The sequence below is a fragment of the Motacilla alba genome, chromosome 12 (assembly GCF_015832195.1).
Source record: "Motacilla alba alba isolate MOTALB_02 chromosome 12, Motacilla_alba_V1.0_pri, whole genome shotgun sequence".
In the NCBI taxonomy this organism is placed as follows: Eukaryota; Metazoa; Chordata; class Aves; order Passeriformes; family Motacillidae; genus Motacilla; species Motacilla alba.
In genome coordinates this window covers 4,379,880-4,404,634 of record NC_052027.1, presented here as the reverse complement: position 1 = coordinate 4,404,634, position 24,755 = coordinate 4,379,880, and the positions used below count along the sequence as shown (strand labels likewise).

The 24,755-nt window shown below is 40.0% G+C and overlaps 1 protein-coding gene across 19 annotated transcripts in view; it reads left to right on the top strand.

Moving 5' to 3' along the window:
- The window catches only part of LOC119706209, a 346,096-nt gene that overhangs the window by 242,718 nt on the left and 78,623 nt on the right, over nt 1-24,755 (top strand). The window lies entirely within an intron of this gene.

Sequence of the window (24,755 nt, the reverse complement as noted above, 5' to 3'; positions counted from 1 at the left end):
ACCTCTGAGTGTTAGTGATGCTTTTTTTCTGGTAGTCTGTAGTTCTGCTGACTGCGGAGTTTGTCACATGAGGAATGAGACTGTCATGGCTGAAGTCTGCGCATCCTCAAAAACAACCTCATCCACCTAGCATTTTGTCCTCTCCAGCCTAGAGATGGCCTCTCTTTCTGGGATTACTCACTGTATTGTCCACTACAGGCTTGCTTGTTCTCTTTGATGACCACACAATCCATTGCCCACAGTCTGAGCTGGTGTCCAGAGGGTCAGTAAATTCTCATGTGACCCCCTTCCTTCTCAACCAGGGTTCTATGGACAAAGTGACAGAGGGAACTTGATGAAACTCTATTTCATCAGGGAATTTCAAACCTCTGATAGTTAGGTAGCCCTGTACATTTAACACAGCACTTCCCTGCTCTCTAATATCAATTTGTGGGTTTCAATGGAAAAGACGTTCTACCTGTTTTTGTGATCGATGTTATTCAGCGTTTGGTAAAATTCTTCCTCTTTGAAGCCATTGTTTTAAAGCAGAAATTAGATGTGCCATCCTGCAGACATCACTGCTAATTCTGTACAGCTTAAGAATTTTTTTGAGGTGAGCAACATAGCCTTTGTAAAAATAAATTTGTAGTCTCAGAGGCTGGGAGGTTGGGATTACTTTCAAGCTCTGATACCAGACTCAATTAGAGCCCATTACATAACAAACATATTGAGAGAAAAGTTGAATGTTTTAGCAAAAGTACAGTCCTTCTAATACCAATAAAAGAGATTTTATTTCCCCCCAAGAAATTCTGTGTTGTATGCTTCAAGAATAGGGTTGGATAGTCCTGCCAACATAGCATGTCCAACAGTGCCTTCTTGCAGCTCTTTCCAAGGGAGCCAAGGACAAGGCCCTGGGGGAAGCAGGTGGCAGCACTCATGGTGAAAGGAACACTTCATGATGCCAGCAGTAGTCATGATTCATGCAGGAGCTACAATGATAGCCCTAGAAGACATGTGCTGGTTCAAAGGACCCAGGAGAGGGTGATGGGCAGGGGACAGAGCCCATGCTCTCATGGTTCCTGCCAGCTCTTGAAGAGCAGCTCTCCTCCTGCCTGCAAAGCTGAGCCTTGCACCCTGCCAGAGAGGAACTAGGCAAACAGTGTATGAAATCCCATGGAGATGGGGTCAAAAGTTTAACTTTCTACCCTCACTCCTTACCTAGTCACACAAAACTTCAGTTATTTCAGGAGTGAGAACTGAAGGTAGCTTTAAAGCTGTCTTCTGCCGATTTTGCTGCAGGGGTCCCCTTTGCTGTCAAGTTCAGTTAACATTTGTTTAAACAAGAGATGTAGATATCTGATAAGTGGCAGCACCTGGCTTAAAGATGCATTATGGACAGCAGAGAGTAAACAGAACAGCTATAAGATTCCAGTGTGCAGAGGTCAAGACAACATCTGTTTTGCCTCGTGTACATATTCATACATAGTTTTCTGTTCTAGAAGTCACTCAAGCATCTAATAACTTCCTGCTCCAGGTGATGTTTCAGCAAATTGTTTTCCTGCTCCAGTTCAGTCAGGATTTTTCTAGCTTTGGCAAAATGGCTAAAATACCTACAGATTCCACATGCCACCTTGGCTTAGTTGCAGTGTCACAAGCCTTGGGCTGGGAGCCAGCAACAAACAAGTTCAGCCAGGCAGGGAGGGGATGGATGGGGAGCCAGCAGTTCAAAGAGGGGATGATGAACTGGAGCTGCTATCAAATACTCAGAGCTGAGGGTTGGCAGGCCACCCTTTCCACTTCCGTGCTTTATGGTATTTTCATAGCCTGGTAGTTTTTAGCCTTAATGCCATGCCTTAGTCTATGGTTATGGATGCAGGCTGGAAAGCCACATTTTACTTTCAAAACTACCAAACCAAGTAGTACATCTGACATGTAGCAGTGCTTCACCTATCCATTTTCACTCATTTAAACTGGGAGTTTTGGGTAAGGTTATGAGTTAGGCACAGAGACCTTGGATTCAGCCTCCTCTCAGGCCAAAGCGTTGCCATTTCGTTCCAGCAAGCATCTAAGTCATTAGTGTTATTTAAACCAAAACTGTTTAATATTCTGCAGATAATAACTTTACATTCTGTTTCTAAAAAATTAATAATTGAACAAGTGTCTCTAATACCATATTTTAGTATTTGTGTTGCAGTAGCAGCTAAAAACCACCAAGATCAGGGCTCCCTTGTGCTGAATAAAGATCCAGTGAAAAACAGATTGTAGATAAGAAACATACATTGTAAATAATTAACACCAGAGGAAAAAAAATTGCAATAATTTGATCCATCCTTCTGTCACACATTTTTTCTTATTTGTCTTCTATATCATCTCAAACTCACATTCATCTAGTTCTGTTTTGCAATAGGGCTTTTCCACCTTACCCAATTTTTTCAATGCTAAAAGAAAAGTAGGTGCAGTGGAAAATACTCTGAGCAACACACATTTTTGAGTGTGCAGGCTTCAGTAAACTCTTGAACAATGCTGCAGATACCAACTGGCTTACATGAGACATAACTTTTTGTGTGCGGTGTTCTCTCTCTTTTGGTTGCAGTATTTCCTTCTGCAGTACTGAAATACTTTAATCTTCCTCCAGTTTGGCAGTTGGTTTATGAAATGTTTATTCATTTTCTTTGCATTTGGGATGGAGCTGAAATTAGCACGTCCATTTTCTTCTTTAAACAAGAGAAACTTCAGTGTAAATAACATCTCACCACACAAATGCGTTTTTGTCCTTTCACTGATGTCAGAACAAAATGAAGGATGATATTTGTGAGGAAAACAAAACCAACCCAAATCTCTTGCCTAAAGCCAACAGAGGGAGCACAAACCTTTGCATTTTTGTGAGACTTTTAAAAAATAGGAGGTTGGGTGTACCACAACTTACCTTTCCAGTGAGAGCATGGCAGGTTTAAAAGCTGTGGAAATATTTTAAGTCTTAGAAACTTCTTCCATTGACTGCTACAATTTGCACAGATTTGGGATTTATCTAGCTGTCTTCAGCATGTCCCTGCTGCACTTTGTTTATCATTCTTGTCGTTCAACCTCTTGACTTTCCATAGATTTTTTTTCATACACAGACATAAAATATACCTTCCTCTCTCCCTTCTCGTCACCCTTTGGCCAACCCTACTGCTGCTGTGGTGCTGCCCTGCAGCCCAAAAAGCTCTACTCCCTCCTTCTGTGAAGTGACTCACACCACAGCTGGGACTAGGTTTCTCCCACAGCTTGTTGTGCAATGTCTTTTGAAAATTCAGGTAAAAATATAATCTGATAAAAAATAAAAGGCTTGAATACTCTGCAAGGAAAACATAAGGAGGGTCCATTTTCTCCTCTCTCTGCAACAACGTTTATCATTTCACTCTGTTTTTACTAATGAAAAAGCACCATTTATGTGCTCATAAAGGGACATTTGAGGTGTTTTGGGGTGATCTCTTAGAGCTGCTGAAGGACAATGGGCCAGGTTCTCCAGTGATGTATGTTTGCATAACTGTAATTCAGTGGAGCTCACAGAAATGAGACGGTAAAATTGTTGTCACTTAGAGTTGAGCTTGGATGTCCTTCCAGAAGACAAGCTCCAGTTCCAGCACAGCTTGTTCAGACAGACATAGGTGCGTGATGTCTGTGATCGCCTGACTGCAGGACAGACATTCAGCTGACAGTCATTCTCAGTGGTGCAGGAGACCTCCTGCCCCTTCTTACCTGGTGTTTGAGTCAGGCAGAGCTCCTCATGCACCAGGGCATTGTGCAATCCGTGGCTGTGTGGTTTACCATGAGACATTGCCTCTTTTTCCACAGTTGTGCAAGGTTCAGGCCTCTATCTATTCAGACATTTAAAACAAGTGACCAGATGCTGTAGGCTTACAAAAGCACTACACATAGCCAGCTGTGCCATATAAATCTTAGACTTCTTTTTTTTATCATCAAGCTGTGGTTTGTTTGTGGTGTCTCATTTTTCCATCAGCTAGACATTCCTGTCCGTGCTTCCCATTTATTTGTTGGGATCACATAAAATCGTAGCTTTATTTATGCCTATGCTCTAATCCAGAACATAAACTGCTGCAGCCGACTCATCATGCATTGTCTGAGGGAAGGCACATCGTAAAGCGCATACGTCACACCAAGAGCTTTCTTATAACTCTGTGCAGTCCTTTTAACTGGATCTCTGCTTTGGCCATCTGCTCTTTAATATTATAATGAATATTTCACACTTATCGCTGCTTTTGTTTGAGGATCTCTCACTTTTTTTCAAAGGTGACTATTGTTATTATCTCAGTGTTTCAGACAGTGTAACTGAGGCACAGACAAGTTGGGTGACTTGCCAAGGTGATGTGTTTGGCAAGTGTGAGAATGAGACCTGCCCCTTCAGCTTTCTGTTTCCTACTCCTCGTTGCTCTGTGCAGTTGCAAGCGTGGTTTGGGGTCAGCCTGCAGTAATAAGTCATATTGTTCAACTGGTTCTTTGACCTTGACCCAAATGTTATCATTTGAGTTAAACAAATATTCTCTAGTTTGGCTACCAGCATGTCACGGTGTCTGGATACGCTACAAAAACCTTGGCAGATTTCAGCTCCTGAAAATGCTTTCCAAAAATTTTTGTTAAAATTCTCCAAGTAGTTCAAGTCCAGTGCTGACATTTTCCAAGGTCTCAGGTTTAGCACTAAGCAAAATTAGGTGATGTTTGGGGGTATTTTTGGGCAATTAACTGCCTACATGCCTGGACTGAAGCAGCTGTAGAACTGGTATAATGCTGAAAGGAAATATTTGTGACTTCAAAACAAATGTCTCTGTTGGACCATTTGAATGGTTTGGTTGGTGTTTCCAGAGGCACCAAGGTGGCAGCTTAGCTGGATGGTGTTTAGGTGTTTTTGTTTACATGTGACACTCTATGCAGGTAAAGACATCTGTACAAAAGCAATCATGTACGTGGCAGCCATGAGCACTGAAATGGAAGAAAATGGAGTTCAATCAATGAATATATAGATTAGGCAAATTGCAAAACATTCCTGTACAATGGTTAGAAATGGGCTTTCAGAACAGCAGCTCTGGTTTTGAAAGACTCTTCTAAGCTGATAAAATCAATCAAGCTTCAGTTATCATCCCCTCAACAGATATTAAGAAATAAAAATGGAATATCCCTGGTTATTCCTGCCAGGATTGGCCTGCTTTCTCCCTTAGCTTCAAAGTTGCAGGGCTTTACATAAAGACCAGATATAATGCATATGCATCTCAAGGAAACAAAAGACTGAAGTTGTGCCCCCATTTAACACCAGTCTTAACTGTCTGAAGATGATCCAAGCTTAACTAGCTCTAAATGGACTTGTGACAGTCCCCTGCTCTTCTCCCAGCTTGGGTTGCCCATGGCTGTGTGAATCTTGAGGTCAGGTTTGACGGGCCTTTGAGCAACCTAATCTCAGGAAAGGTTCCCCTGCTCTGGAATGGGGTTGGAATGAGATGATCTTCCTACCCAAAGCATTCTATCAGCATTCTATCTTTCTGTCCTGTTGCCTTTGGATACAGCCAGTGGCCCACTGATAAAACTGAAGTGATTTGGAGATAGGGATCAATAGCACAAGGCTGGGGCCCATCACAAATTCTATGATTTAGGAATGGTAGGTGTTGGAAATGAACATATCACAATCACAGCTGAAATTTTTCCACACATTTATGAGCATTTGCAAGGCAGTTTTGTGGAATAAACAAGTAAATAGCAGCATGGAGTGCTATTTCTAGAGAATTTACCAATTGGAGAAGGACCAAAACCTGCAGAGAAGTTGCTTTGTGATAAGATAACCACTTCAAGGCTGGTGAGTCCTCCCCTGCCAGTGTGCTGCCAGTCAATTAATAAAGGTGCTCTGCCAGAGATTAACTGTCTTGATCTGTACATCCATCCAGCAAAGAGATGGTCTTGGTAGTGCTCACCTGATGGGTGGCCCGAGATAAATGTGCTCTCTGTGTTATTTTAACAGTCCCTCTTCATGAGTCAGTGCCCTGGCATCTGCTCCCAAACTGTTCCCATCCTGTTCAGAAAACTGACCTGCATATAGATTGGTCTTAATGATCAAATGTTTAAAAATTCATTGCACAAGAACAGCTGAAAGCAGTTGATTGGTTTGAACTTTATTGTATGCACCTCGATTCCCAGATCTGCAGTAAAGGGGAAGGTCAGCTGGTAAACATTTGAGCATTTAAAAATAAAAAGGGATGGATTTCCCGCTACTCGGGCCTTTTATGTTCAACCTCAGTACAGACCTGGATGTACTGAGGTATTTCTCATGTGTATGATTTAAATCCACCTGGACACTGTGGGCCACATCTTCCCTCAGCTGGTGTAAATCAGCATAGTCCCTTTGAAGTTAATGAAGAAAAGCCAACTTTGCACCAGCTGAGGATCTGGCCCAGTGTTACTGTAACTTATTATTTCAAGAATCCACAGATATTCCTGAGAAATAGCAGAGTATTTAGAAAGACAAAGTTCCTGACCTGATTATTCTAAAAGCACAGTCTTTCAAGACATTAATTGCCCCAAATTCCCTGTGACAACCAGAGCTGGAAATCTCAGTATGGGGTCAAACTTAAAGTTATACATAAGGGCTCAGAGGGAGTAACATACCAAGAGAAATCAAAATGAATGTTAATATGCTCCCCTCTTCTTGATGGTCCTTCTTTATTTTATTTTAGACACAATCTTCAAATATATTTTAATTTTTATTCTGATTATAGTATTGAAAAATCAAACCCATTTTTATTCAGTGTCATTAAATGGTGGCAGAGTGCAAAAAAGTAACAAGTACTATCTTCTTTTTATCAAAGTACTTTCCATATTTGAGAACTCAAGTAAGAGAAAACATGCCATAAATCAGATTTTTAGGTAGATTGCATATGAAAATTTTGTGTGGATACACAATCAAAGAGCCAATCCCAGGAACATTAGGAGGGCAGTAACAGTGATGGAAAGAGAATTTGCCTTTTGGGAGCCCATTTGTTTTTCCTTGATTTGCCTTCACCATAGGTGGGAGATACCCAGCATTACCTGACCAGAGGAGGTGGCTGTGTGATAGCAAATTGCTCAGTGCTGCTGTGAATCAGTAAATAAATACAATGTGTTCTCTGAAGACATCTGCAGTTTGTCAGGATAATTGGTCCAGGAGCATTAGGTGATGCCCATTACTCCGTCTTTGATCCCGCTGCCCTGGTGTGCATTTTTCTCTCAAGTCATGGGAACAAGCCTTAATCACAGGCACACCTTAGGACACCACAGTCATGGCACCACGTCCATGGGGACAGAAGGATCTGCCCCAAAAGGGGTATTTCCCACAGTGCTCTCCTGCTTTGGCCGTGGGGAACATGCACCAGGTGTAACAGCACCTCTCCATGCACATGCAGGGGAATGTATGGCATCAGTCCTTGGAGACCTCCTCAGTCCCGTTTCACACCTCCTCAATCCCATTTCAGCTCTTCCAGCAGGATTTCACCAACAGCAGGCACAGGACTTTCACTAACCCCACTCCCAAGCAATGCTCGGGACAAAATTTCTTAACTTTTTGTCTGCAAAGTCCAGGTCAGTTCTTACCAGCTTGAGCTCTAGTATTTATTATTCCTGTCTTCCAACAAATACGTAAAATTCACTTTAGTCTAAATCATTCAAGCATGGCAGCTCTAATAATGATGTTTTAATAGTGTCTACAGTGCTAAAGTTTGTTGAAATCTGATATCTGAGGCTAGCTAATATAAGCTGTATCATCCCCTTTTTAATAAAACTGTTACTCTAATAGGGAACTCAGTTGTACTTTACTGATAAAGACTAATGATTTTAAGCATGACTTTTTCCTCCTTTATTTGTGATTTTCATTTCAACCAAGATTACTCTGTTGTTTCAGCACACTTGCAGTAATGTTCTGCCATCTAAGTACATTTTGTTCACCTCAGAGAATTTAGGTAACTAATTATCCAGAACTACTGAGGCGGTTACTGTTTGCTTCCTGTTCTATTGCATAGCAATATAAGTTTTCTGTAATGGAACAAAAATAATCCAAATTCTTAGCTCTGTATACCAAGAGCTCCCTTTTAAAATGCCTGGTTCTGTTGCCGGCAAATTTTTTTGTAATGAGGACTCTGGATCAGCTTAACAAGGTTAACATTGTTTTGGGGGTTGCAGATGTGGACTTTACATAGTTTTTAATGAAATCAAGCCCAAAAGAGGCTCAATAAACAAATGACAATGTTTGGAAAAGAGAGGAACTCATTTCCTTTGATAGGGTGCAGGGAATTTAACCAATCTGTGTTTATAATTACTGTCTGGTTTAGTTAGTGCGAAAGAATCTACTTGTTACCAATTTATAAATAAACAAACTAGACCTGCTTTTTCCCATTCTGCAGCAGTCTTCTTAGAGTTTATTTTCTTTTTATTTGACTACAGAGCACTTACTGTATGTTTAATACTCAAATTGTTTGGGGGTTTTGAGGGGTTTTTTTGTCTCCTTTAAATATACACCCCTACTTCTGAAATTCTGGACTGTTTGGCAAAATTTGCACCTTGTCATTATAATTTTTATGAAATACTTTTACTCTATCAAAACTATAATTGTTAGTTAAAAAATAGTCAGGGGGTGGAGGGGTGGGAGGGGAGAAATCTGTTGTCCACATTTTGATCCTTGGTAATTTACCAAAGATATCGTTTTTCTTGGCAGTCTTCTGTATGGGCTAAGTTGCTACTGCTTAGTTAATTGTAAACCAAAATCAAATTAACAGTCTTTGAAGGTTTTGGCTGCTACAAATGTGGAATTTTCAGCAAATTAAAAATCCAACATTTGGACTGCCTGAAATGACACAATTTGCTGTTGTGGAAATTAGAGTCTAAATTTTCAGTTACACAGAGTTGCAGACACTTTAATAGATCTAATTTTTGTATAGCTCTTTGAATCTGTATTCATGACTCATTATTCTTTTTTCTTTTTAAGTCTTTCCATGATATATGCAGATTTCATTTTAAAATCTTTCTATTTATTTGGAAATGAAGGTTCAGCTCAACTTTGCATCAGCCATAATTAGCCTCAAGATATTTTTTTTCGTTTATATGGAAGTAAGTAATTAAAATTGTAATTTCTTGCTCTCTAACAGCAGTCACAGAGGTACAGCATTATTTAGCAAGTAACTGGTTTTGTTCTCCTGCATAAGTCTATGTTTTTATGATTTTGTGAATTCTTTGTAGTCACCACCAGGTTATTGTAACCGAGATGTGAGTTTACCTTTGTTTTGGAAATTGCATAAATCTATCAGGAAATTCTGAAAAATCAATAAACTAATTTTATCGTTGGAGATATGTAAAGCAGTAAGCACTTTCCAGATGTGGCTGGGGATAGAAGCAAAGAAAACTGCTCTGTTCTAGGAGAGGAAAAACTGTTGACATTTCTTTGAAGTATAATCTCTTTTGTTTATTTGGGTTTTAATAGCTTCCAGCAGTTAGCTGCATATTTTTAAACTGATGTTGCTTGCATACTTATTTTCTAAGGTTTGTGAGTGGCATTCATTGACTGCCATATGTTTAAAGGCTAACCTGGATGTTGATGAATGAATGAGATTGATGAGGAGAAGGGAGTTTTAACTAAAGATGGACTCAAGCTAAAATTCTTGATACACACATTACCTGAACTCTGAAGGTATTTGAAATTCAAACAGCCAAGGCTGGATTTCACAAAGGTTTATTTCATTTCTGACTTCATTGCTGCTTATTCAGGATTCTGGCTGCTTAGCAAGAATTAAAATACCTAGGTAGGAAGTCTAACACTTTCAGTGCAATGTTATAAATCACCATTTTTCTCCAAGCAGAAATTCTCCCTGACAAAAAATTACCTGGAAAGTAGCCAATTGTATTGTGCCATGGGATTATCATGCCACTGTACTTTCCTAAAGGTGTTTTATCAAACACATGTCCTTGGCCTTCCCTCCACCCTGGACTAGGGAACATTTCCAATTGGAATCTGGATGCTGCTCATTGATTCATTCATGACTTTAACTAGGATCTTAAAATAATGTTCTCACTCCCCCGTGCCCAAATTACTAGAATATTAGTGGAGAAGTACTTTGTTGATAGATCATTGGAGAGCAGGATTTGTGAATAAAACCTTTCTCTGACATCTTGTGCTTTGGTGGAGCATGAGGCTTTTTCTTGGCTAATACACAAAATATTTTAAATATTTAACTCCACATGTTTTGGTGTGAAATAGGTGCCTATGTATCTTCTGGAAGGATGGACATTTCAGTCCAGCACCTACCTGGGTGAATGGGAAGCTTCCTACCCTGGATGAAGCCCATTGTCTCCACCTCCTTTAGCCCATCTGTAAAATGGGAGTAGAAATACTTATCTAAATCCATAATGAGATTTCAAACTATTGGTCTGGAAAGTGCTACAGAAGTGTGAAACCCTAATGAAGAGGAGAGCAATTATTCCAAATGTATCAATTTGCAGTGTAAGAGTTTTTAAAGAAGTCATTATGATTTCTTAGTATAAATGTACCTATTCAGAAGAATGGCTTTACAAATCATTTATTACTCTAATAACATCTATTTTGAGCTGAGATATCAGGGTGCAATCCAAAGCCCATTAAAGTCAGTGGAAAGATTCCTACAGATGCTAGTGCATTTTATGTCTGTCTTTCAGCACATGCTTATATTAAAGTAAAGGAGACTTAAGTGTCTACCAGAAGTTAAGTATTGAAACAGGCCCTAGTCCTTTGTCTCATTCTAGGCAAAAATGCTCTTGAATAAGGCTTCTTAAGGAAAAGTAAATCAACCATCCTAAAATTTTCACTTCTTGAGCATGAAGCTCTGGTGCACAAGGTAAATACTCTCCCTGCTGGGAGTACAAGTGTGGAGCTGGCATTGTACCTTGTAACTTATTGGTCCAGCAAATATGTGCAACATATTAAATATTAAATGGGTTATTAAAAAATATTCATGTGACAAGCAAATTTAACACACAAATCATTAGAGCTGGTCTAAGTGGCTGAAAAGGGGTTGACATTGAAAAATGAAAACTATTTTGGAAAGTAAGTGGAAACTTAAAAAAACCTCAAAACACAACTATATATGAGCTCTTGACATTTCCTAATGATTTATGTAACATACTGTATGAGAATACAATTTAATTTGACTTCAGATGCACGTTTGGCTGTTGCCAAACTCCAGCAAACAGTAAGCATTTCAGATTTGAGAGCATATATTTTTTTGAGAGCTTATGTTTTTTTTCTATAAAAATAAATAAGATTGAAACAAACTTCTCATTCAACCCAATCAATTTTTTTATTATTTAGAAGGATGTGATTGGCTATGAAGTGTTTTGTGTGGAAAGAGTCTATTTATATAATTTCAGTGCTGCATTTCAAGAAAATTTGTAATTGTCCTGTGTACTTTAAAAGTACAAACACTAATTATGTCTGATTTAATACATTTTAATGGTCTTGGAGTTCTACAAATTAATGGTCAGGAAGCTTTGCAAATTAACTTTCATTTGGTTTCTGGGTTAAAATTCATCAGTAAACAATGCTCCTTACATATTAGTAATAAAATTATTCCAAATGATGCTACTTGAACAGTTGCTCTAGCTACATATTAAGATTTGCTCTGTTTTTCATGTGTTTTCCATCAAGGAAGTCTGTGGTTACCTTCCTGATTCTGCTGGACTGGAAAAACATAGCTAATATGGTGTGATCTGGAGAAAGCTTTGATGCAGGGGCTTTACAAATAAACCTCCAGATGCCATATGGTTTACATTCATCTCTCAATTTATTTCCTATAAATGTCTATTGAATATTCCATTGAACCAACACATGTGAAACTAGAGCTGGAAAGGAGAGTGAGGTATAGAATGCTTTGTGGCAGCATGTGATTATCATATTTCTTTCCCAATATTGCTACCAGCCTTAAACGCACGGTAAATTAGTCAAATGCCAAAGTTCTCAGAGTTAGGGTGGAAAATAAAGAAACAATATTTTAAACCTAACAAAAACAAACACTCCTCTCTCGCATGTTGTAACGTATCTCTCACACTAGAGCTGGTTCTCCTCTGCAGTAAAGCTGACTTGTGTGTTTGGTTTCTGTCACTAGAAAATTAAAGTCCAGGGGAACTCTATGGGAAAGAAAATGCTGTTAAAACTTTGCAAAGGGAAAAAAAAATAAGGAAAAGAAGGCTAGATGTATATTTGGGCTTGATTAACTAATACTGTGTATCAGAGCTCTCCACCCTTCTTAGTTTCTCTTCTTTCTGAAGTCCAGCAGCATAACTAACATACATCAGAGTAGCCTATCTCAGTCAATGGGCCTTTCTTAGGGCTGTATTTACTCAAAAAGAAATCCACTTCTCCAAAATTTCTTCATGGTAGAGGTTCCATCCCCAAAAGGAACTCTCCATGTACCATTTGGAGCTTCTCTCATCTCTGTGAGCCTCCATGCACGAGTCCCCCAGCCCCTGCTCCAGGCACTTGGCTACTGAAAGTTATGTCTGAAAATTAGGAGAAGGACCCCATCTGAGTACAGATGAGGAAAAAAGCTTCTGTTGAGATGGACTAATTTTTTTTACAGAGCTAAACTTTTCCATAACCCAGCTTTAACGAACTTACCAGCTCGGACTTTTAGTTTATGTTGATCAAAGGAACACATTTCTGTGCAGCTTATAGAAGAGCTTCCCTCTCCCTCCAAGACAAGTTGGTTTGCATTTATCCATGCTTCTGTCTGAGACAGAATGCAAATTTCTCACCTACCCAGACTGTCTACATAAGGCTGAAAACCCACTTAAGACCTGCTTATGCCTTACCAAGCTTATTAGCTCAAATACCATAGGCAGGAAATCTTTCCCCTTAACTCATTTCAACTAAGAATTTATCTGGAGGAGTCAGTACTGCATCTAGTCTGTGCTGGTCCTCTATCTGTAATTTTATTTTAGCCAAGAAACCTTGAATAAGTGAATCTTCAGATCACTGACCAATATATTAGAAAATTACTGTTATTCATCTGTCTTTATGATACCAGATTGAAAAGCTCCAGTCAGCAGCAGAAAGTCCTATTCATTGCAGCTGAAAAACAGGCTTCGTTATAATGTGAGTTCCATAAATAGCAAAAACAGTTAGAAAAGCAACCAAATCCACAGATGAAAAATAAAGTAACTAAATTTTTTACTCCATGCATCATCCTCTTATGTTCCACTGAGACTAGGGCTGGGAAATCCTATATTTAACATACTAAACTTTGATGTCTTCTACAGGGATACTACTCAGGTATGTTTGATTGAAGAGATGAATGGAAAAAAATCTCTTTGTTTATCCTCAGCCATAAAAGATGTTAGAGACACTTTTCATGTATTTTCCATATTACTGTTTTTATTATTATTATTATTGCAAGGCAGAAACTGCCAGACACTGCTGGGCAGAAAACTTTAGAGTTTACTTTGAGAAATAAGATATTGGATTATTAAAATTAAAAAGGCCAGAAAATTAGACTCCTACATAATCACAATGGCCATACACAGGTTCTGACAAGAGTATTGAATTGCTAAGAAATTTGTCAAAACAACTTGCATGTAAGAGAAAAACAAACTGCTGGCAAGCAAATTATATTATATACCAGTGTGGAAATATCAATCCCTTCCTATTCAACTCCAAGAGCAATAAAAAAGGACTTTTTACTGTTCCCATGTACAGTAAATGTAATAATTTTCATTTTTGCGAAGTGTTATCATTTCAACTAAATTTCCTCAGTGACTCACCAGTTTCTTTTCTTGGCAGTTTGTTACTACACTGTCCTCCTGGATAAAAAAAAAAATAAATAAAGATTTCAGCATAAGATAGGATGGAGATTTTTTCAATGCAATAAGTAAGAAACAACCATTTTGACTTATCTTTACATGTCCTGTAAGTTTTTGGAGACTTTACAGTCCTGTAAGTAGGGCTGTGAAGCGGTGAGCCCTCTTCATCCCACCTGCCAGCTTCCCTGTTCCCTCCCCTCAAGATCTCATCTTGGACAGCCTTTCATTTTAATTTTTCCTTTAGTTGTTAAAGTACTGAATAGCTCCCAAATACACCAGCAGCATGACATGATATATTTTCAAAATACTCTCTTACTAAGTACCAAGGGACTCCTGGAAAAAGCACATCAAAACCCAAGGATGCAAACCCAAATCTTCCTCTGGCTTCCTATCTCCCACAGGGCCTCTTAACTGATATGTTTAATTCAACTCCAAAATGTCCCTTGCCTGTTCCTAGCTTTCCAGCGTCAGATGTCTGGGTAGCAAACCTGTTTAAAAACACTGCTCCTGTTTGTCCTCACCCCCATTTTCTTCCTAAAGTGAATTCCTGCTGCAGCTCCCATGGACTGAGCAGTTGGGAATGAGAATCCATCCCCAAAGTTTGGATGGAGCCATAGATTTTGTGCTGGGGTCCCCAGATGAGTGAGGAAGGTGACAAGTGATGATGCCATGGCTTTGCTTGCTTCACCCCAGTGGAGGTGCCTTGCACTGACAAGGGGGTTGTGCCCAGTTCTGGTGTGTCTCATGAAATCCTCTTCAGGCCTGAAGGCATAACCAAGCAAAGTGGGTTAGAACATTACAAATGAAGCTTACAATTTCCACAAAGAAGCCCATGTTTGTGCCCAAAGCAGTACAATTCAGGTGGGTTTTTTTGCACTCAGGCAGTATTGGGAAGGATGTGACCAGGAGACAGCACTGAAGTAACGTGTGATAGAAAGGCCATGCATGTGGAACAACAACCACACAGATGATGCTGCTAGAAACAAGGCTTTCTCATCAAACCAAGCTTGAACAAGTCTGACTTTTGCAGAGCCCCGAGGTCATGCTGACCGTCAGCGTGGGTGATCTCTACCTCTCCCAGGATCAACACTGCTGCCCTTCTTGGCCAGGAGTCTCTCTCCATCACTGTGAAGTTTCCAGGGCAGAAGTGCTCTGGCATTTCCTGAGCTCTCGGTTTCAGCAGCGCTGCAGCTGTTGTTGTACCTCTTGTTTTGTACCTCCTAGGGCCCAGTCATGTGTCTGCTGCTTAGAAATAATTACATGGGTTATAAATGCTTTCTCACATTCTTCCACAATGCTCAGCCAAGTCCTCATGTTCAGCTGGTATAATAAAGCGATTCTAGGTATTTTCTTGTACACGTTCAAGGTTTTCAGACACATTCTTCTACAATAGCTCTGCTGCTGTCTTTGTCCTAGATGGAGTCTGCCAAAGATCTCTTCCCAGAATGATCTTATTCACCAGATGCAGCATGGAACAAACTCTCCAGCCTGCTAGGAGCTGGGCAGTCACATGGAGAGTTTCCTTAGTCAGTGTCAAGGAAAAACATCCCATGGTCATTCCCCGCAGTACCCGTTAGACACAGAGCTACGGGAAGAGCCTCTTTGGTTGCTTCAGCCCTTAGGAATGGAAAGGGTGAGCACAGAGATGTCTCCTGCCTCTCAAAGCCATGGAGTAAGGTGGCACTGTGCCCAAGGCAGAGATCTGGGGAGAGAAAGGAGCAGTCTCTCTCTTGACACTAGGCAGATGGGGTGGAAGAAACAGAAATTTTTTTGCTAAGCTTGCAAAACAGGGAATTCAGCCATGATTTACACTCTTACCTGCCTCTTCCATCACTTAGCCCGACACTTTACTCTCTAAGATCCCAACTAGCTGTTGCTTAAGACTAGAAGCACTGAAATTCAGACTACATTAAGCCTCTCAATGTTCAGCATATCCTGAAGGTGTCAGTTTCACAGAGTTTGGCAGTCCAGGGTCCACCTTCTGCAGACACTGGTTTCAACAAGTCACATTTTTTCTGCTCCTCTGGCCTGTGGAGCCAGCTATGAAATCTCAGACAATGGCAGATGGAAATAGGTAAAAGGAAGGGAGATGATGGTCATAGCCATGTCCACCAAAACTCTTGTTTTCAGCTTTAATTCATTATACAGCTGATGCTGTATCTCCTCCTGGGCTTCTGGGGTTACAGAGGGCTTTTTTACTTTTGTGAAGCTCAAGCTGGAGTTAATTGACTATCACAATCTGGTTTTCTGTCTATTCTGCTGTTCAAATCTTCCTTGCCTTCCATGGTTCCAAGCTTTAGCAAATAACTAGTCCATGAAAAATTGGTCACTGCAGGAGAAGGGAGGAAGCCTGTACACTTTGAAGCAAGATTTATGCTGAAAGGTGGGATGTGCTCTGAGAGTACTGTGAATTCATCTGTACAGGATGATTCATGCTCAGGACATGGTTCTAGCCACTAACAGGGAAAATACCAGAACTTTAACTATATCCAGTACCAGTTTTGGGGGAGGAAGGTAGAGAGCAGAAGGAATTAATGTTTGTCTTCTTCTCCCATCTTGAAAGGAAGGGCCTGAATGTTTCCCTTCAAGGCCGTGCTTCCTGAGTGGAGCTCACCTTGTAGTCCAAATTGAATTGTCTGTCTTCCTGAAAATAGTGGGATTTAGATGACAGTTCCTATCAACTACTCAGTTCTTGGCATCTCTTGAGCTCCATCCTGATGGATTTAAGAAGAACCACAAATGTAGCCTCAGTGTTGTAGGTTCTGCTCTCTGGCAAAGCACCTATGTGTGTGGAACTGTAGGCACCTAAATACAATTTGTAGGGAGATTTGGGTCTGTGCCAGTGGATTCTGCCAAGAAAGCTGACAACACAACACTCTTCACAGGTACAACACAGCCTCCTCTTCCTCCTGCAGGCACTTCCAATGGCCAGGACAGGCAAGAGGCAGAGCCAAAGTTTCACTTGGTGTTCACGTCAGGTCATACTGAACCACTGTGATGGACTCACTCAACAGGGATTTGTAAAAGCGCTAAGGTTTTTGTATTTGCATTTTCATTTCAGTACTAATTGAAGGGAAGGGATAATACTTGGTCAGCAGAAACAGGAGTTGTCTCCCTGAACACATAGCCAGACAGATCTGATGAGGAGGACACAATATATTTATACAGACCTTTTTCAAAGTGGAACCACACTTTAAATATTGATTTTCCCTGGCATGCAAAATGCTGATATCTACAGTCAATTATGTCACCGCTTTATTATTTTATTTTTTAAATAGATTTTCTACATGACAGGGTAGATCCTTAGTTCTCAGCCAAAAGAACCATCTCAGTAACATGCAATGAACTGTGGGTTTGACTGAAATCCAGCTGGAGCATAAATTTCGAATCCAATTAATTGTAAGCAATATCTTCAAGGCATTTCAAGAACTGTATCTTGCTTAAAATTTTCTAGTCTGTAATACATATATGTTATATACAATTGTGCATATTTATATATACACATGGGAGACATAGAAATACATATATATACACCAGTTACAGTACTATATACAAAATTTTTGAGCTTGAATGAAAACTTTTGTGAGTTTTAGGAAAGTGTATTAGACTGTGCCTGCTCACATGATAAACTCATGATATGGCAGTTATATCATTCAAGTGTTCTGTACTCCCAGTATTCATCTAATATTTTATAATAACTAGCATAAAGCATCCTGTTATGGGGTTGGATTCAAATGTTCAAACTAGGATAAGTCAGGGCTACCCATGCCCATTCACTTTGAGCTGCTGGTAGTTGCCTCATGCAGTTTTGAACTCTACAGTATCAAAGACAAGACCTGCAGTGACAAAAAATTAACTGGTTTTTTCTTTTGCTAAACTAACCCTACAGCCCTGTTGGCCCATGAGGCAAACACTGCACATGAATATTACTCCAGAAATTCTTGCCTCTCATGCAGTCAGACACAGAGACTCCATTGCCATGGGAGTGGGTGAGGAATCAAAGTCCCACAGCCACACAAAATGCTTCTAAACCCTCAGATTTAGGGTAGCATTGTGGCCACCACCGAGGCTGGCAATGGCAGTATTGCCTTGCTGTGCCTTTAATTTCCTATCCATCAGTCTGGATTTCCAGTGCAATTTAGCTGCCTTTGTACCAAGATAAGCAATTTGTTTTATCTTTGCAAGAATGGTTGTCTTGGACTTCCCTAGTAGTCATCCCAAGGGTGATGACACATTCATATGACATCTGAAACAATGTATGCAAAATTACCTGACCACAATTTATCAGGGAAGTGGATGAAAAATGCTTTCATTTAACTGATTAACATTTAATTAACATTGTTAATTAACATTGATTTTAACTTTTTCAGCTGAAGTGTAACACTTAACACTGACCTTAACTTTTAAAATCAAGACTAGGTGCTAAGAAAGCTTGGAGAAAACCATGATTGATATTATGCATTATAATCTAGCTGTATGAGATCTGTGTTGAAGTTATGGAGTAATGTGCATTGTACCATATAAAAGTCTAATGATAGTTAATGTTAGTTAATTAAGATGAACACTGAATGGTATTACCCTGTCTCATATGGGTATTAACATCATATTAGAGTCTAACAAAATATTATTTTAGTTAAAACCACATATACTGACTCAGTCTAGATTCTCTCTGAAATTAATTCTGAATCCAATTAAACTGTCTCTTTCAAAACCATATGATGCTTCTGGATCTCAACACAGCAAATAGGAAAACAGGAATATAGTCTAATACAAAAAAAGGGTCTTCTTTACTGAGTAAAAATAAAGAGAAAACTTCATGCTTATGTTCAGGAATTCTAGGACCATGGAGCAAAGACCTCTGTTGCAGAAAAATGCATTAGATTATTCTGCTCATAAGCTTACTATGCTCCATTTTCAACTGATAAGGTTTTTCTTCTGCCTTTTCACATCCTCCCATCCTGAACTCCTCCTAATGACCCGTTAATCCAGAATGACATTTCTACCAAGACATGTAAAAGATACAACCAGCCCTGCTCCACATCCCAGCACAGCCCATGCACCTTCCCTGATCACAGAGCAATCAGCCTGCTCCTGCCTTGCCCCCCAGCCGCAACAGGGATGAACTGAGCATTCAGCTTCTTGTAATCTCAGGTGCACTTAGCTACAAAAAGTTATATCCCCCTGAAGTGGGCTCAAACCACTGATGGGTACTTTATATACTACTGAGGCAGATCAGAAAGGGTCTCTGATCTCTGTCCATTCCCGTGTTTGAGACATCCCTGTACGCACAAACAAGGCACACGGGTGTGTGTGGGATTTCTCCCTTCCTTGCACTCATGAATGTAGTGCAGGGCATCAATTAGAGGTTCATGGTCTCAGGCAAAAAGCAGTATCTAAAGAGAAGAAATATGCAGAAATGCAAGAGTGCATATATCCTTTAAGCACATGAATATACATGTGATATTAAATGTGAGAAGGATTTAAAGAGACCGTATTGTACCTTTAATTAGCAGGTGGTGCTTCTTAGCATTGTAAAAGAGATGAGCCCTGTTAAGTGAGCTGGAGATGAGCATAATGACTTTAGTGCTCGGGTTATGAAGGGCATTTCTATAAAGAGAGGAGTAATATTAAACAGCCAAACTCTCCATACAGTCATATTTATTCTCCACAGTCTTATCAGCAGAGCCAGGTGGTCACAGGTTGGTTGGTGCAGCTGTGGAAGTAAAGCGAGGACCAAATTTCCCAAAGCAAATTTGTATTGCAAGAGCCTGTGGAAAGAGAGGTGTAAGAAGAAGTAGGTGTGAGAGTGACAGCAAAATTCTGGCTGGACCAAAAGGCAAAAGCAAAGTGCAGCTTCATCAGGTCAGATTGTATTTAGAAAGGAAGTGGATGACCATGGATGACAGGCAAAACTTATTTCTTTCTGTTTTCCTTCTGAGCCAGTCTCTATGTCTGATGATTTTTCTTCAGTGCCCTTCACTTTTGTGGCCATTTCTGGCTTCTCTTTGACTCCAGACAGTTTAGGGTATGTTGCTGAAAAATGTTTGGCCAAAAATTTAATAGCCGTTACAGTTCCAAGCATATTCTTAGCTCCAAGATGAACAGGTTCTTTCTCCTGTGTAGTAGGTGGCAAAGAAAACTTTGTTTACCCTTTCACAAAATTGAGAAAACCAGAGGTTTATGTCTTGGTAGGAAGGTGGCCCCTCCAGCATCCTAAAATATTTCTGCCACACAATGCCATCTACATTTCTCTCACCATGAACATGTGGTGAAGACCAAAATAAGCCTTCTGTGGCTTCTTGTGGATGTAATACAGAATTTCAGAAACAGAAGTTGCATCAATTTTGAACATGTTCGTGTCAAGAGAAGCTTCGTGACAAGAAAGGGCAACTGATTCTCAAATGCACAAGCATTTCAGCAATGTCCATGAGAGGTCCTGTCAGCTCTTGCCTCCTCAGATTGTCCTTTGGTGGGGTTTTTGAATAGCACTGCACAGGACCCAGGTGCTGTTCTACAGAAGATAATATTCTGAGGGTAGCATCTGACCCCTCTGTGAGCTCCAAAGGCAATTGTGTTGGTAACTTTGCATTTGCCTGTGGGGCTCTCTCGTAATTAGGCTATTCATGAGCTATGGGGGTTGCTTTCTACTTGTGAATGCTTTTTTTTCCTTTGACTTATGTTTGATTCATAGGAATTTATGCACTTTTATTCACTTCAGGATCCAGTAATGTACAAATCTGTTTTTAAGATCTGCAATATATGCATTTGCCCCATGGGATGCCTCCCTGTGCCCATATTTGTTTTTTGTGTGTAAATAGATACAGTGGCCTCACTGCTGCTCACACATCAGAAAGGATCACACTGAGGTGACTGAACATGAATCAAAATTAAAACCACCAATTGGCATTAAAGGTCACATCTTTATTAGAATTATTCCTCCAAATACAATTAGCTGCACACCAACCTGTGGGGAGGAAGTTTCTGTGAGTCTGATCCAATCCTGACCCAACTTACACCAACAGTGCGCCATTATCTTGAATAGAGTTTCTTCAGCTGGTGGTAGAAACACAACTCATCTTCCAGAGCTTCACTTCTCCAAAGGGCAGCACAAGCAAAGAAAAGAAGATATTAAGACTCCTGGTCTTAAGGAAACTAGGGTTTTTTTCTTTTTCTTTCTTTTCTCCCTCTATCAATTTATAAGTGATTTCATTCCTTGCCCCACTGGGTAAAGTTCCAACAGGAAACTTGCTGTGGATGTGCTGCATTTCCATGGCAGTCACTCAATAAAGTGACAGGGAAATGCACTGAAAAGAGCAGGGAGAAAAAAACCAAATCAGTGGGATTAGTCTGATGAGTTCAGGAGGTTATTTGTGACAACAAGTTAACAGTAAGGCTTAATCCCCAGGGGCTGCACGTAAGCCATGGTAAATGAAATCTAAGATGGAAATATGCATAAGAATTTGGAAAACAACTCAGCATCAACTTTAAAAAGTGAAGGGAAAGATCAAGTAGAAAAAATATGTAGGCCATTCACTGAGGATGTGAAGTAGAAAGCACTGGTGAGCCCTTTGCCCAGTGAAGTGTGAGAGTGCAGCACCAAGCACTGCTTCACCTGCCTCCAAAGTGACCAGCACTGGTTGCTCCCAGAGACAGTCTGAGGTTTCACAGACCCTTGTGCAGATTATTTATGTTGCAGAAACAGGTTTGTTGAAGTTTATGTACATAATAATCTTTATTAGACCAACAGATGTGGTTATCTAGGTTCTTCTTCAGGGCTGAAACGGAAGCAGCAAACCTGCATGTGTCCAAAAGCAGGTCAATGTTTTTAAAATATACCAATTGATCTAATAAAAGACATTACTTCTCCCAGCAAACCCTTCCTTGAGAACATTTATGGTAGCTCTTATATTCCTGTAACTGAGGGCTTTAAACCATTTTAAAAACATTACACTAGATAGCATCACATCTTCTTTATTTGGAAGTTAATTATTATTTTTTATCATCTTTAAAATGTGAGGAAACACAATTGAATGGACTCTTAACCAAGATAAAATAGGATGTCTGGAGGAAAAATCAGTCCTGGACCTTCTCCTTAGCCACAGCCCTATCATATGAAGGGGTAAGCCAAATGTCTCTCCAGAAGAGAGTTTTTCTTTATGCCTCAGGAGTTAATAGCAGAATGAATGTATTCAGGGCCATATGATGAATTTGAAACTTTGTCCTCAGACTGGTGAAGATGAAGTAGCACAAAACTGCCTGTACAGAATGGAGTGAAAGTTTAAGGTGTTCCTGATGTATAATTGCACTTCATTCTTAGATGAGAATTATGATGTTAATTTTAGAGGTTTAAAAAAAGAAGGAAACTTTAATTATCATACTTAATGGACACATATTGTTCAGCGATCTGCAGCTTTTTTAGATGCCCTGTCATTTCTGACATCTGAAGACAAAATACACTGTCTCTCTCCCAGAGAGACACAGATACACAGGTAAACACAAAATGAGATACAGGTACCAGGCTGCAATCTCTTTGCATCTATTTATTGATGGAAAAAACAAAGGGAGGGAAAAGATGGGTTTTTTTTCAAGATGGTTTGGAATGACTTTTCAAGTTGGTTCTCAAAAAAAAGTATTTGCAAGCCTATCATTTGTTAACTGAGTCTGAGCAAGCAGCTTGGCTCTCAAACAGTTACTCCTTATTGTCTGCCTGAATTCATCTTTCTAACCACAGGGCTCTTAAGTAATGCAATTCCCAAAGCTAAATGCACATACTGAGTGTCTGCAGATCCTCATAATGAGTGTTGCTACCATGTGCAATACCATGTAAACACCTTTCTTCCTCCAGTTTCTAGAAAAATAAAAAAGAAGCAGATAAAGTTCCTATTGGTACATTTTAAATGCAAGGAATGTGTCAAAAGTCTCCCGAGAAGTCAGGTTTCCTTTATGCCACAGCAATGAAGAAGCAAAATGTGTTTTCTTTCTTTCACTTTGTCAGAATGCAGCGCTAAAGTCTGGGGGTCAGGACTGGTGTCAAATAAACAACTTTACTGTTTTGAATTTTTTAAAGGTTGAAGCTCCAGATAAAACAACTGCCGTTTGCACACAATATGCCCTGTGATCACATGACATGATTGATGATAAGTCAAAACAAATTTTGTTTATTCAGCTTTAAAGTGAATGTGGTGTTCAGATTTTTCTGCGGTTTTGAGTGTTATTAGACAAACAAGGTGCACATATGGGATGTAGTAAAGGTAGAGGCCTGTTCCACCAGCAACGTGTTTCCTTTTGGCACTGCTGCGTCATCCACAAAGCCACCCTGGGCTGCAGGCGTCTGGCCCTGCGGGGTGACCGCGGTGCTCCCAAGGCCTTGGCTGTGGTTTTGGCTGCCCTGCTCTCCCAGGAAGGCTGTGCACTGGGGCAGGAGGTCTTCCAGGCCTGGGGGACCTAGTAGGTACAGCAAACATCAGGGAAAAGGCAAAATGTTGCTTCTCTTACCGTGGTGCTCTGGCAGGCGTGGTGGTGTTGGAGCATCTGCTATGGTGAGTCACCATGTCAAACGTCCCTACAACCCACATCCCTTCACCACACATCCCTTCAGCCCCACAGCCCCTCCTCGCTCCAGGAACTGTGATGTCATGTTTCCCACAGACCATCCCTCCTCTCCTCCCAGTCTGTACACTGCCCAGGCACCCTTTTGGAGCTCTCCTTTAAACTGAAGTTCTCTTCCAGGACCTCTTTCCCACAGAGCTGTGTTTTGCCACCCTTCCTCATGCTGAGTAGTCTCTTCCTCAGAGTAGGGTACTAAAATCATGGACTCATGGAAGTGAGTTGATTCAGCTCTTTGTTGCCACCCCTGGAGTGGGAGCCTGACCTCGTGGTGGTCAGTGGGACGCCCCCATGTGATGAGACACCCCAAAGAGAGGCACAGCCTTGTTGTCTTTCTCCTTGTTGGAATTTGTGTTTGGGTCCTCGTTGGTGTGCAAGAAGAGCAGGGAGGAGGCCACAACACTTTGGATGGGAGGATTTTATTATGGTTTTACTGCTGGGCTAAAATAGCAGGTTGAAAGTATGAAGCGAAAAAACATTGAAGTGCACAGTTATTTCTCCGGTGTCTAAGAGGGCTGTGATATTTGTTTTCTTTTAAAAAATCAAACTTTCTTATGATTATGCTTGAAAATAGGAGTAAGCTAAACTTATATTTTTCAAAGAGGAAATCCAAGGGTTTGTTTTTTTTTTTTTTTCCTATAGCAGTAGAGTTCAGCTGAAAGCAGCAATTGTTTTCAATTTTTCTTACAGGAAATATCATACCAATTCATTGGGAAAATACAAATGAGGTCATTTTTTCGAGAGACTCAAAGATTCCCTGGAGAAATATCAGTAATTTCCTAACACCACTATCGTTTATCCTTGGCCTTTCTTGAACATATTTTTCAAGAATTCATAGCATAGCCCTTTCCACTGAAACTCCTTCTGTTAGAATAAGATATTTGTTATAAATATTACTGCATATACTTAGATTTTATTTTGAAGTTCTACAAACAAAACTTATATATTGAGATACCACAAATAGCAAGCAACTGAATTTTAAATATTTTTAAATTAAATGTTTATTTGCAAAAAGAGTTAATGCTGCTTAGAGGGGGAAAAAAAGTTGATGCCCAATTTCATCCCACTTAGTGTATTGTAATTATATGATTACCTATAGAAACTTCAGAGTATGGGTTTGCAAAGATCAAAGTTAGTGAAAAGTCAGCATGTAATTAGTTTCTTGCTTTGGAGCATTAGGTAGAATTACTGCAAAGAGGCAAAACTATCATTTTATAGAGACCCTTAGGAGATTTATAATGATGGTAGACAAATATATGCATACAATATCAGTTGGTGTGCTAAAATTTAATTTTAGTGAGGAAATGTGGTTGAAGGTGATCACAATACATGGG